The sequence below is a fragment of the Myotis myotis genome, unplaced genomic scaffold, assembly GCF_014108235.1.
Source record: "Myotis myotis isolate mMyoMyo1 unplaced genomic scaffold, mMyoMyo1.p scaffold_m19_p_11, whole genome shotgun sequence".
NCBI lineage: Eukaryota > Metazoa > Chordata > Mammalia > Chiroptera > Vespertilionidae > Myotis > Myotis myotis.
In genome coordinates this window covers 10,887,928-10,900,844 of record NW_023416315.1, presented here as the reverse complement: position 1 = coordinate 10,900,844, position 12,917 = coordinate 10,887,928, and the positions used below count along the sequence as shown (strand labels likewise).

Sequence of the window (12,917 nt, the reverse complement as noted above, 5' to 3'; positions counted from 1 at the left end):
CACATCTGTGAGGTCCCTTCTGCCAGATAAGATACATATTCACAGATTCCAGAAATCAGGATGTGGATAAACACTATTGCGTTGACTACAATCTCCAAGGTCTTGACGCAGCACCCTCAGAACACTGCATCACTTCTGCGGTGTTCCTGCCAATACCAGCGAATCCCAGGAAACAGCATGCTGACACTGAGGGGCGTCCTACAACGTAACTGACCTGGAGTCCAAAACCGCCAACATCCTGGTACAAAGAAAGGCTAGGATCGCCGGAGATCAAAGGAGTCTGGAAATATGCAGGGCTCTACAGGACACACCTGGCGAGGACCGGACCAGGCCTATGGGTTGGATAACAGTACTGCATCGGTTTCCCAGTTTTGAAAATTGTGCCACTTTACAATTTTTCTACAAAATTATGTCAAAATAAAACAAAGCAGAAAATAATCACATAAAATATCACATTAAAAACACAACTGTCATGTCTCAGAATTCCAAAGCAAAAAAGAAGGCTACTCAAACCAATTTTGAAATTCTTTTCTATTCTCTCAACCTCCTTTGGACTCGTGCCTAAACCATTTTTGTAATAAGCCAGGCATATTACAGCTAAGAATGTATGCACTTCCATGGTGGCCTAAAATGAGTGTGGTGGTTGATTTCTATAGCCCCAAACTACCATGGAGTAACTAAAGCCAGGCCTCTATCTATCCACCACACAGGCGCTGAGACCCAACATGCCAGGGGCTCATCAAACCCAGTGTGACAGCTCAGAGCCAGTACCGAGCCTCACACAGCTCCAGCTGCCCCCGTTCATTCAGCCCAGTCGTCTGTGACACCACCCTGAGACTATTCATCGCAAAAGGTGCTACCAAGTCCAGCTCAGTTGTACTCAGGCCCTGATCTCATCCTGAAAACAAAAATAAGGAAGAGATACAGCAGGGCTCCTCAAACTTTTTAAACAGGGGGCCAGTTCACTGTCCCTCAGACCATTGGAGGGCCAGACTATAGTTTAAAAAAAATAACTATGAACAAATTCCTGTGCACACTGCACATATCTTATTTTGAAGTAAAAAAACAAAACGGGAACAAATACAATATTTGTATTTGCATGTGGCCCGCGGGCCGTAGTTTGAGGACCCCTGAGATACAGGCTTCAACAACTCTCACGGAGTAGGTAAGTGTGCAACGTGGGATGGGCAATGTCTTTTCAGTGGACAAAGGACAGAGCATAAAGGACTTAGGTTATATGGCAGAAGACGTTAGCTCAGCATGAGAATCATATACTGTGCTGATTAAGATGTTAAGTGAATTTCCAGAAAGCTTCAAAATTAGGTAAATAAATGCCCCTGCACATATGCGGAAGGGGCAATGTGGTCATTTATGAAGACCACGGCTGGTAGATGAAACTTCAAGTGTTGGTCCTCAGTCATTTGTGCACTAAAATCTTTCTAAATGAAAAAAGGAGATATTTGCACTGTCCTCAACAAAGCACACAGAAAAAAATAGATAGTTAACAGATCTAGAAAACTAAGAATAATGACACATCAAGGAGGCAGCTGAATTTTAAATACCAAGGCCTGAGAGACGGGGGTGTGGGGGAAGTGCAAGACTGCACACAGAAGCACAAGGGTGAACCCCAAGAAGTCTTTGAAAAAATGGGTCATAAAATCACTACTGGACATCCTCCCAGGTGCTCTGTAGCAAATACCCCATCATGGGTGGGAGGATGGGGTAATAAACTCTCCAAATCCCCCTCGCCCAAAGCCCCCTGCTCCTTCTGCACGTCCGTCCCCTAGGTCCGTGTGCTGGGCAGTGCTCAGTCTGAGGGAAAAGAAAGGAAGGAGATACATAGGAACAAGGATGAACACACTTCGCCTGAGGCCTGCACACAGCAGGGAGAGCATGGGATCTGAGTCCTGTGGCCTGGACTGAACTCCTGCCGCAGCCACGTTTTGTTCATGAGCTGAGGGCACCTCACCTCCCAGAGCCTCCGTTTCCTCAGTACCTGCCCCTAAGATTCCTGAGATCTGAATGAGATCGTCACCCAAAGGCTAGCTCTTAGTATTATTATTACCAGGAGCTCCATAATAAAATCCCACCTCACATGAACTACATTCACCCTTCACCTTTCGATGGGCCCATGAGGGCTGACTTTGTTGCCTAAAGCAAATGAGAGCTGTTCAAATCTTTCCTCCTTCCTCTTTTCATCACCTTCTGTCTATAGGAATACCATTTTCTTTCATTTTTATCTAATGGTTTTCTCCACTTACAGGTATAAGTCAAATAGATTAGCATTTTCATTTAGTAATACTTCTCCATCCTTCATAAAAGTGGCAAAGGATTCACAGAGGATTCATTTTACTAGTAGGAATAGTGGGGATTAATGAAGGACATTTACCACATGAATAGAAATGTCCTGTGACAGGGATAAAATGATACTTTTCCTCTTTGAAGTCTGAGGGCTTTGGGGCTACTGCTCAGGGTAGGTATTGCTACAAAACTGAAGCAGCCTAGACAGAGGTCAAGGTGGTACCCAGTGAGAAAGGTATGCAGTGAAGCCAGGGTGAGAGAGGGAAGCCAGACAGGAAAGGTGAGGAGACAACAGAGGAGCAGGGATTGAAGTTTGAGTGTGGAGCAATAAGGCAAGAGGAAGATTAGAGTTTTTAGGGGGCCAGACCACCATGGTAAATGGGATAATGGGAAATACTAGATGAGGTAAAAAACACCTCCAGAACATTCTGTGGTGTATCATTCAATGTACTCATCCCCCCCACCCCCCTCACCCTTAGGCACCCTTCTGGGAGACTTTAGCAAAGATTTCTAGTGCTTTCTAAGGGTCTTTGGAGGTCACACTAGCTCTCCATGGAAACCTAAAAGAAGAATGTATTTAATATCTCTTTTTATTTTAGAATTTTGAACCAATATCAATATTCCTTTGGGATTTACATTGCTTTCTGTTGTTGTTGTTATTATTAATCTTTACCCGAGGATATTTTTCCATTGACTTTTAGAGAGAATGGAAGGGAGGGGGAGAGACAGAGAGAAAAACTTCTATATGAGAGAGTCACATCGATTGGTTGCCTCCCGCTTGGGGATCAAACCTGCAAGGGAGGCGCGTGCCTTTGACCAGAATCGAACCCGTGACCCTTCAGTCCATGGGCCGACGTTCTATCCACTGAGCAAAACTGGCCAGGGCTACATTGCTATTTTGAGTACTTGCAATCTAACCCCACTAAAAACAGCTTCATCGCCACAGGCCTAGCACTCTCCCTTATATGTCCTATCTCACGTAATCCTCACGACTGGGTGGTGTAGAAAATGCTACCTTTAGAGAAGAAGTGAAGAAACAGAAACTCAGAGATTGCATAACACACGCAAGCTCACACAGTAAGAAATAAATGGTAGAACCAAGACTCAAACCCAGGTCAGTCCAACTCCAACCCCCATACTTTTGGTTTTTGTTTTGTTGCTTTTTTAAAAAATTGTGTAAAATTCACAGAACATGAAATTCGCCATGTTAACTAGTTGAAATGGACAATTTGGTGACATTAAATACATTCATACCGTGTGCCAACATCTCCACTATCTAGTTCCAGAACATTTTCAAGCCCCCAAAAATGGACCCATTAAGCAATGAGACCCCATTCCTTCCTCCCCAGCCCTTGGCAACCACTAGAGTGCTTTCTAACTGCATGGATTTGCCTATACTGAATATTTCATATATAGAGAGACTCATCCAATAAATGGCTTTTTTTATCTGGCTTCTTTCATTTAGCATAATCTTTTCTAGGTTCATTCATGTTGTAGCATGTCTCAGAACACATTCCTTTGTTTTTTTTCCCTTTACCGGAATCGAACCTGGGACCCTTCAGTCCACAGGCCGATGCTCTATCCACTGAGCCAAACCAGTCAGGGCAGAGCACATTTCTTTTTAAGATGAGTAATATTTCATTGTATGTATATACCACTTTTGCTTATTCCTCATTGGATGGACATCTGAGCTGCTTCTACCTTTGGTTATTATGACTAATGCTGCTATGAATATTCATGAATAACTTTTTGTCGGAACACCTGTTTTCAATTCCTTTGGGAAACCCCATACTTGTAATCACTGCACTGCCGTGACTGTTCCAAATGGCACTGATTCCCATGACAACCACTATGCAGTGAGGTGTCCAAAAAGGCTCAGTAAGTATTTATTGATGGAATAGTGACTTAAAAGTGACACATTCAAAAAAAGTCCTGAATCCTACCAACTGAAACTTTTTCAATTTCACTACTAATTTCTGAAGTTCCCAAATAATTATAGAAGCTGCCCCCAATACCAAAGAATCTAGCCAGCATTTAAAATCACTTCATATCCTTTTTTTAAAAAAGGATTTTTATTTTATTTTATATTTTATCTTTCAATTACAGTTTACAGCCAATATTACTTTGTATTAGTTTCAGGTGTACAATACAGTGGTCAGACAATTCTATGCTTTACAAAGTGGTCTCCCCGATATTTCTCGCACCCACTTGGCATCCTACAGTTATTGACCATATTCCCTATGCTATACTTCACAACCCATGATTATTTTGTAACTACCAACTTGTAATTCTTAATCCTTTCACCTTTTTCACCCAGCCCCTAAATCCCCCTCCTACCTGGCAACCATCAGTCTGTTCTCTGCATCTATGAGTTTGTTTGCTTATTTATTTTGTTCTTTAGATTACACATTTGGGAAATTATATATATTTGTCTTTCTCTGTCTGACATATTTCATTTAGCATAATTATCTTCTAGGTCCATCCATATTGTTACAAATGGTACGATTTCATTATTTTTTTATGGACAAGTAACATTCCACTGTATATAAGTACCACCAATTTTTTTAACCATTCATCTACTGACAGGACCCCAGGTTGCTTCTATATCTTACCTATTGTAAATAATATTGCAATGAACACAGGAGTGAATAGATTCTTTAGAATTAGTGTCTTGGATTTCTTCCGATATATACCCAGAAGTGGAATCGCTGGTCATAAGGCAATTCCGTTTTTAACTTTTTGAGGAACCTCCACATAGTGGCTGTACCAATCTGCATTCCTACCAACAGTGCATGAGTGTTCCCTTTTCTCCACATCCTCACTAATACTTGTGTATTAATTTACTGATGATAGTCATTCTGGCAGGTGTGATTTCATTTTCTTACTAGTAGTTATAAACTCCACTATAATGAAATTCCCAAAGCAGAACACCCAAAATGCTACAATAGTTACATGTACATTGGGTTATATATTAATGATGTGATGCATTTCAATTTTTGAAAGCAGAGTATGTTGCAGTGTTTCAAGCCAGCATGCAAGAAGCTATAGTAGTCAACTGTAGCAGTATGAGACGGCCCTTCCTGAAGACATTAGGGCCTCCAGTGAAGCAAGAACTAGCTGCATTGAGAGAAACGAAGAGGTTTTGTTTCTATCTTTGGAGAATGTTCTAGTGCAGCCGTGGGCGAACTACGGCCCGCGGGCCGGATCCAGCCCGTTTGAAATGAATAAAACTATTGAAATAAAAGACCGTACCCTTTTATGTAATGATGTTTACTTTGAATTTATATTAGTTCACACAAACACTCCATCCATGCTTTTGTTCCGGCCCTCCGGTCCAGTTTAAGAACCCATTGTGGCCCTCGAGTCAAAAAGTTTGCCCACCCCTGTATCTAGTGTCTACTAAGTCATCTATTTCCATGGCTGCACAATAAAATGAAAGTGCAGAGTATCTAGATGCTACAAGGAGGAACTTGCACCATTTTCCTGGTAATGGATTTTATTTTAATTGCATATACCACTAAAGGATCTAAGACTTGCAATATCTGGGCTTTTGTGAGACTAATTCCTAATGTTACAAACATTAAATCTATTAAAAACTCTATTTATAAAGCATTATGAAAATTACTTAAAAAACAGAACTTTCTTTTATCTTCTGCTTTGGTGAAAAAACTGATATAGAACAGCAATTTTTTGTTGCCACTCATAAAATCAGTGGTCACGGCTCCTGTGTTGGCTTGCATAAGACATGAGCTGTGAAGGTGTGCAGGACTGTGGGAATCTGAGCATGTATCCATGGGCCAGCCTTCCTAGATGCCACCTCAAGGTCACACCAGCTGTTCTTACTATTTGCCACTTTATCTCTCTGCACCTTGATGGTCTCATCTATAAAAATAAGTGTAAAGCTCTCTATCTTCCAATACTGTTGTGAAAATTAAATTATAAATTTCCTCTCTTACCTCCTTCTTCTACCTCTTCTTCACTGAGTAGCTCCCTGTCTTCCTAATTTTTCACTCTGAGCTCTGTCCAGGCTTTTTCCATTCGGTGGCAATTGCTATAACTATTATCCTGATCAGCACCCCCAACATCCCCAGATTTTTTTTTAAAAAAAGGCTGATAGTTTTATCTCTGTCATGTATCTCCTCCATCTCCCAATAAACTGATGCCACTAATTGCCACTACCAACACCGATTATCAATACCGACATCAAACCAGAGACCCAGAGATGAGGACCACATCCAAATAAATCAAGGGGAAGGCCTGGTCACTAGATGCTGTGACCAGCAGATTAAAGTGTTCTGCTTGCCTCTCTCTTATGCAAAATAAAAATGCTTCAGCAGCAAATCCTTTTAATCCACACGCCGGCCTGCGTCGGCGATCAAAATCATGCCAGGACCATTTTCTCTCAATCTTTCCAGCTCCCCTTGGCAAGCCTCCATGAGGAACGTTCCTGCAGAAAAGCAGGTGGCGAGAAAGGTTAAGTGTGTTTTCTCAGCAACGTAACGGGCAGCTTAAATGAGTATTTTCTTTTTGTTACTATATGAACTGGGCCGTATGTCATCAATAATAAATAATCATGAAGCCAAGAGCATTAGTTCAAGCAAAAGCCAAGCTTTGGTAAAAGACCCATCGGCTCTTGGCACCAACCTCATTCACTTGAAAGGTAAGATGACTGGTAAGAAGAGGCTAATCATCAAATTACAAGGCTGAGGGAGAGGCAGGCTGCTGAAATCGGCCCTCTGCTTTCAAGCTTGATTCTTAAACAGGAACTAGTCCAGGGCCAGTTAACAGGATCAAAGTCAGCACAGGCAGGAATACGTGGGCAGCACACATGGGGGCTAGGCACAGCCGCCTTTGGATGTACAAGGGCTCTCTTCTTCCATAGAGATTGTCTTGTATTTCTGTTCACTTAGTGCCAATGAGGCCCCTCAAAGCCAGATTGAGAAACAGCTGCTAGGCTCCCTCCTCCCTCCTGATGCTTGATGAGATCCAGAAATCTCCTGCCCAGGCTCAGCAGCAGCAGCCATTGACTCAGAACACTTCTAGGCGTTTTGTCAGAAATATCTGGCACATGGAGGCTGCCTGAGGCCATCCCTAGAATTCCAGGAGCCCAGTCAAAGGAATGTGCTTCAAGCAATGGTCCATCCCTACTGCAGCCATGAAAACCACATTCTACAAGCGCCTAAAACAAAAAAAAAGCAAAAAAAAAAACCCAAAAACCCAACAACTATGGTCTCTATAATCTCAATGTTCTTCATTTCATTCCTTCTCAAGAAAACCAGAGTCATATGGTATAGGGTATGTACATATTTAAAGAGTGGTTATCCCTAGTTAATGGAATATAGGTGCATTTCAGCAATGAACATGTATTACATTCATAATTGTAAACTAACTATTCTTAAAGAGGAAACTTAGCTATAGATCAGACTGAAGACATCCATTCCATAGCCATTTTCTAAAAACTTACTCTGTTTGAAAACCAGTGAAAGGGGGAGAATGGGGAGAAGGGCATAATATAAAAGAAATCCAATGGCTTGCAGAAAAGAAAAATCCATAGAAGGGCACATGCAAGTAAAAAGCCAATTAAGTTCGTTTATTCTAAGAAAATGCAACAGGCTCAACTTACACGATTTAAAAAAAATAGTACCTGCAATGTATAGAGAAGTTATGCTGTATCTCAGGCTCTGTGCTTAGACATTGTGCTTGCATCATCTACTAATTTTTTTTTTAAATCCTCACAAGGAGATATTTTTTCCATTGATTCTTTTTAGAGAGTAAAGAGGAAGAAGAAAGAGAGAGAGAGAGAGAGAGAAAGGAAGGAAGGAAGGAAGGAAGGAAGGAAGGAAGGAAGGAAGGAAAGAAAGAAAGAAAGAAAGAAAGAAAGAAAGAAAGAAAGAAAGAAAGAAAGAAAGAAAGAAAGAAAGAAAGAAAGAAAGAAAGAAAGAAAGGAGGGAAGGAGGGGGGGAGGGAGGGAGGGAGGGAGGGAGGGAGGGAGGGAGGGAGGGAGGGAGGAAAGAAAGAAAGAGAAAGAAAGAAAGAAAGAAAGAAAGAGAAGAGAAGAGGGAGAGAGAAACATAGATGTAAGAGAGACACATCGATTGGTTGCCTCCCACACTCGCCCCAACTGGGCCTGGGATCGAGCCTGCAGCTGAGCCCTTGACCAGGAATCAAACCTGCAGCCCTTTGGTCTGCAGGCCAACACTCTAATCACTGACCCAAACCCGTCTAATCTTTTCAATAACCCTTTAAGTGTTTTACAAATGAGGAAAGTGAAATTTACAAAAAATAAATGACTTCTCCCTAACTAAACAACAAGTAATTTGGAAGAGCCATGTTTTAAACATGGTTCTGTCCATTTTTACTGGCTTTTTAAATTGAAAGGATACATAAACTATTCAGTAATATAGTAATCAAAAAGTATAATTTAATTTTATCTTATGAGCACATATAGAAAAGAGTCAAGGAACATAACGACAGAGTAACAGAATAGGAGAGCAGAAATTGAAAAAAAAGCAGAAGCGAGGCAGCAACAGCCAGTGTAGGTTCAATAATCCAGCAATCCCACTTCTGGGTATTTATCCAAAAGAACCGAAATCAGGATCTCAAAGAGATGTCTACACACCCATGTTCATTGCAACGCTATTCACAATAGTCAAGATGTGGAAACAACCTAAATGTCCATCAACGGATGAATGAATAAGGAAAATGTGGGTATGTACATACAATGGAATATTAGTCAGCCTTAAAATACAAAGAAGTAAGAAAATTCTGCAAATGTGACGACATGGATGAACCCTGAAGACATTACAATAACTGAAATAAGCCAGTCCGAGAAGAGCAAAATACTTCGTAATTTTGTCTCCACCTGTGGTCTGGGGCACCTCTTTAGCAAACTTGCATGTGACCAAAGGAAATATATGTTATGTACCAGGTTTTCACTTCCCCATTTGGCTCAAATAGATGTGTGGAGTATATACTTGGATCCTCTTTTTGCTATCTATTCTAAAGGAGGATTGCAAACATAAAGCACTAAGTTGTCTCATTGAAAAATACAAGAAAATAAAAGTAGCCCTTTTTAAAATACCATGACCAGCTCTAAACAGTCCCCTGACAGCATCATCCGTGCCTACCACTGGCACAGGACACAATGCAGGTAGGTGGGCCATTCACATCAAATGCACATGAAAATACCACCCAAGGTCAAACCTCAAGGCCAACCATTGATATATTTGGCTGCGAAGGTGGCTGCCTTCCAACTAATTAGAATGAAAATATCTTACATGCTAACCCAGGAGGTCTTAACTAAAAGGATCAATCTTTTCAACAGACAGAATCTGAATAATTTCTAAGTTATCAAGCACCTGCTCATTATCCCGTGTTCTGTACTGAGAGTATTTTTCCACCGTGTCTGAGTCATCTTTGCATCTTTCATAAAACACTCTCTACTTTTACAGTATGCTTCTGCGGACAGTGGGTGCAAAATAATGATCAAATGATTGTGTGTTTTTACGTTGAACTATATCAAGTTAATGATATTTGACAATTTTTGATTCACAAAAAAAAATGGCACTTTCAAACGGTTCAAACTAAACCTTAGTACAGAAGTTTAGCTATAGGAAAAAGAAAAAAAAAACCACAGAAGCTTCTACAGAGACAGAATTCTCTTTGCTGTCATGCAACTGTTCTAATGTACGTAGCCCAGGAGGTTATAGTGGTTCCGTAGTGTGAAGGACCCAGGCTCCTTCCATCTCATTTCCCTGCCACATCAGTTGGAATGTTCCTATGATTATGTGCAAAAAGTATAAAGATAAAAATCATTCATTTATCAAAGGATATGAGTCCTATGGGGATACAGCAGTGAACAAACACAACTTAGTTTTCAACACCAAACTTACCATTTGAAGATACAGGCCTTCAAACTCTCACAATTGCTGATGGGAGTGCAAATGTGGTACACTGCTTTAGAAAACTTTTTGGCACTATCTCTTGATGCTAAATAATTACCCCAATGAATCGGCAATTCCACTCCTAGATATTAACCTCAGCTTGCAGCTCAGCCTCTCCCTGGCACCTCCAGCCCAGCATGAGTGGTAACCATCTGCTAATCTCTTTGTAGCTCATGATGGGTGGCCCCAAGCAGGGCACCGGCAGCAGCTGTCCTTGGCCTGCACCTCCCAGGAGGCTCCAGAACCACTGCACCCAGTGCACAGCTTCAGACGACACCCACGCACCACCCAACCACCTTTATGAGCAACATGCAAGTAAGAGACTCATTGGGCACCAGAGTCCTGTGGAGTGAGCTCTGCTCTGTGAGGTGGGCCCCTGCACAGCATCTCCTCTGTTGTAGTCTCCAATGGTCCTCACACCTGACGACCTGGGGTCCATCCCTCCCGTTGACGTGCCAACAGCAGTCAAGGCTCAACTACAACAGGAGGGTGCACACAGCCCACACGGGAGGATGGGAAGGGGGAAGGGGTACCTAGAGCTTCCTGCTGGGATGCTGGTGGAGGCTGTGCACTGGGCCCCACAGGACACCTGCTGCCTAAGGCCACCCTACCAAAACCAGGAGACACGGCAGCACTACCTGATACACAGAAACAAGCACGGGGAGAAAGCCAGAGGGAGGAGATGAGAAACACATCCCAAATGAAAGACAAAGAGAAAAGTCCAGAAAGAGAACAAAATGGAGACAAGCAACCTCCCTCCTCAAACTACAAGGTGCAGAAATTGATACAACATTAAAAATAGGAAGGTGCTTCTTTTTCTTTGTCTTTTTTTCCCCCAGGAATGTCAGGCTACAAGCCATCCTTAGTGCCCACTGTTCTGAGCACTGAGGGTAGAACTAGCCACTTCCACTGGGCCCCGACGTCACAGGTGCAGCCCGGCAGCCGCGTCTGTGGTGCCGCAGGTCCAGCACCTGCAGGGCAGCAGGACGGTGCTCCTCACATTGATAATCACAAAGCCTTCAGGAGGGCAGAGAAGGTCGCCTGTTCAGGGCTAGAGATAAGAAGTACACATGGAGGGGGGAGAGGTCTTACAGTGAGAGTCGGGGGTAGGTCTTCGTGTGTTTTTAGAGTAGCAACTCCACAATTTCTTTGTGGATTTCAACAAATTCTCTTTCCAAATGAGGGCTTACACTTAATCAATATGCTCATAAGACAGCTGACATGAAAGTCTTATTTATATTTAAATAAAATTAGTCTTTGGAAGGAGGATCTGTTTACAAATTTAAATGAAAATAGGAAAGAGTTTTAATCCCAACTCTGTGACTAACTAGGTGTGTGACTTTGGATATATTGTCTAGGGCAGGGGTGGGCAAACTTTTTGACTCGAGGGCCACAATGGGTTCTTAAACTGGACCGGAGGGCCGGAACAAAAGCATGGATGGAGTGTTTGTGTGAACTAATATAAATTCAAAGTAAACATCATTACATAAAAGGGTACGGTCTTTTTTTTCAATAGTTTTATTCATTTCAAACAGGCCAGATCTGGCCTGCGGGCCGTAGTTTGCCCACGGCTGGTCTAGGGCATATGTGCTTATCTGAAAATGGGTTAATAATGTTAGTAATGCCTTGCAGGGTTAGGGTGAGGCTTAGAAATCATGACACACATGGATTTTAAAATGTAACTGTTAGGAACCCAGCAGGAAAGAGAATTCAGTCTAAATGGATCATATGGAGAGACTGCTGAAAAACATGTGGGCACGGTTATGCGAACAAATGAGATGACAAAGCACACAGAAACAGCACAGCAAGAAGTTCACAGGAGACAAATTTGTGTTTCTGAAGTCCAGGCAGGACAGGCACCTTGGAGGAGGGGCCCAGTGAACACAGCTAGGAACACAGCTACTGCCAGAGAGGCAGTGGTATAGCAAGGAAGGAGCAGTGGAGAAACACTCCTCACACCCTCCAATTTCATGTTGGTATCTTACCTTGGCTAATCCCACCGGGAAAGTACTCAGTGAGGTGCTGGAGGACGGTGATGAATCTGCGTGGGGGACCACTTAGTAAGTTACATAAATGTCTAATCACTGGGTTATACACCTGAAACTAATATGATATTGTATGTCAACTATAATTGAAAAATAAAAAAAATTATTTTAAAAAAGACAAAGACATCACACAAAAACTACAAAACAATATATGTTAAGAATAGAGACACATAAATCTTCAACAAAATGCTTCTTTAAAAAAATTAAACTTAGAATCCAATGGTCTAGTTTCTAGAATATGGGTCTGCCTCCACAGGAGACCAAAATCATCCTCTTGAGTTTTCACCTCATTTTCTACTAGGCACGTTTTGCAGTCTCACTACTATTCACCCCATAACAACATGGATGAAATAGATGTACCAAACTCACCCACCCTCCTGTCACCTACCAAAAATATGCAGCAGTTTTTTTGAGGCAAGTCTTCTACCTTTGTGATTGATGCATTAATGGGCAGTACTCTAAAGGCATATATTTTTTACAGAATTAGATTACGCAGAATCCAACCTTCCATGCTATACAATATTCCTAATAAGCCATTTGGCCTGGATGTTGGCTGATTTATTTGAAATTTAAGTAGGCTATTTTAAGCATGGGTATTTTTTTTTCTGGTTTATTATCTCTCTTTTTT

At 41.8% G+C, this 12,917-nt stretch overlaps 1 protein-coding gene and 1 non-coding gene across 3 annotated transcripts in view; both read right to left on the bottom strand.

Moving 5' to 3' along the window:
* The window catches only part of AMPH (amphiphysin), a 143,267-nt gene that overhangs the window by 120,347 nt on the left and 10,003 nt on the right, over positions 1-12,917 (bottom strand). The window lies entirely within an intron of this gene.
* LOC118666683 lies at positions 11,084-11,218 on the bottom strand. The gene has a single exon (XR_004971032.1). It is a non-coding gene; the product is annotated as a small nucleolar RNA SNORA43 (small nucleolar RNA).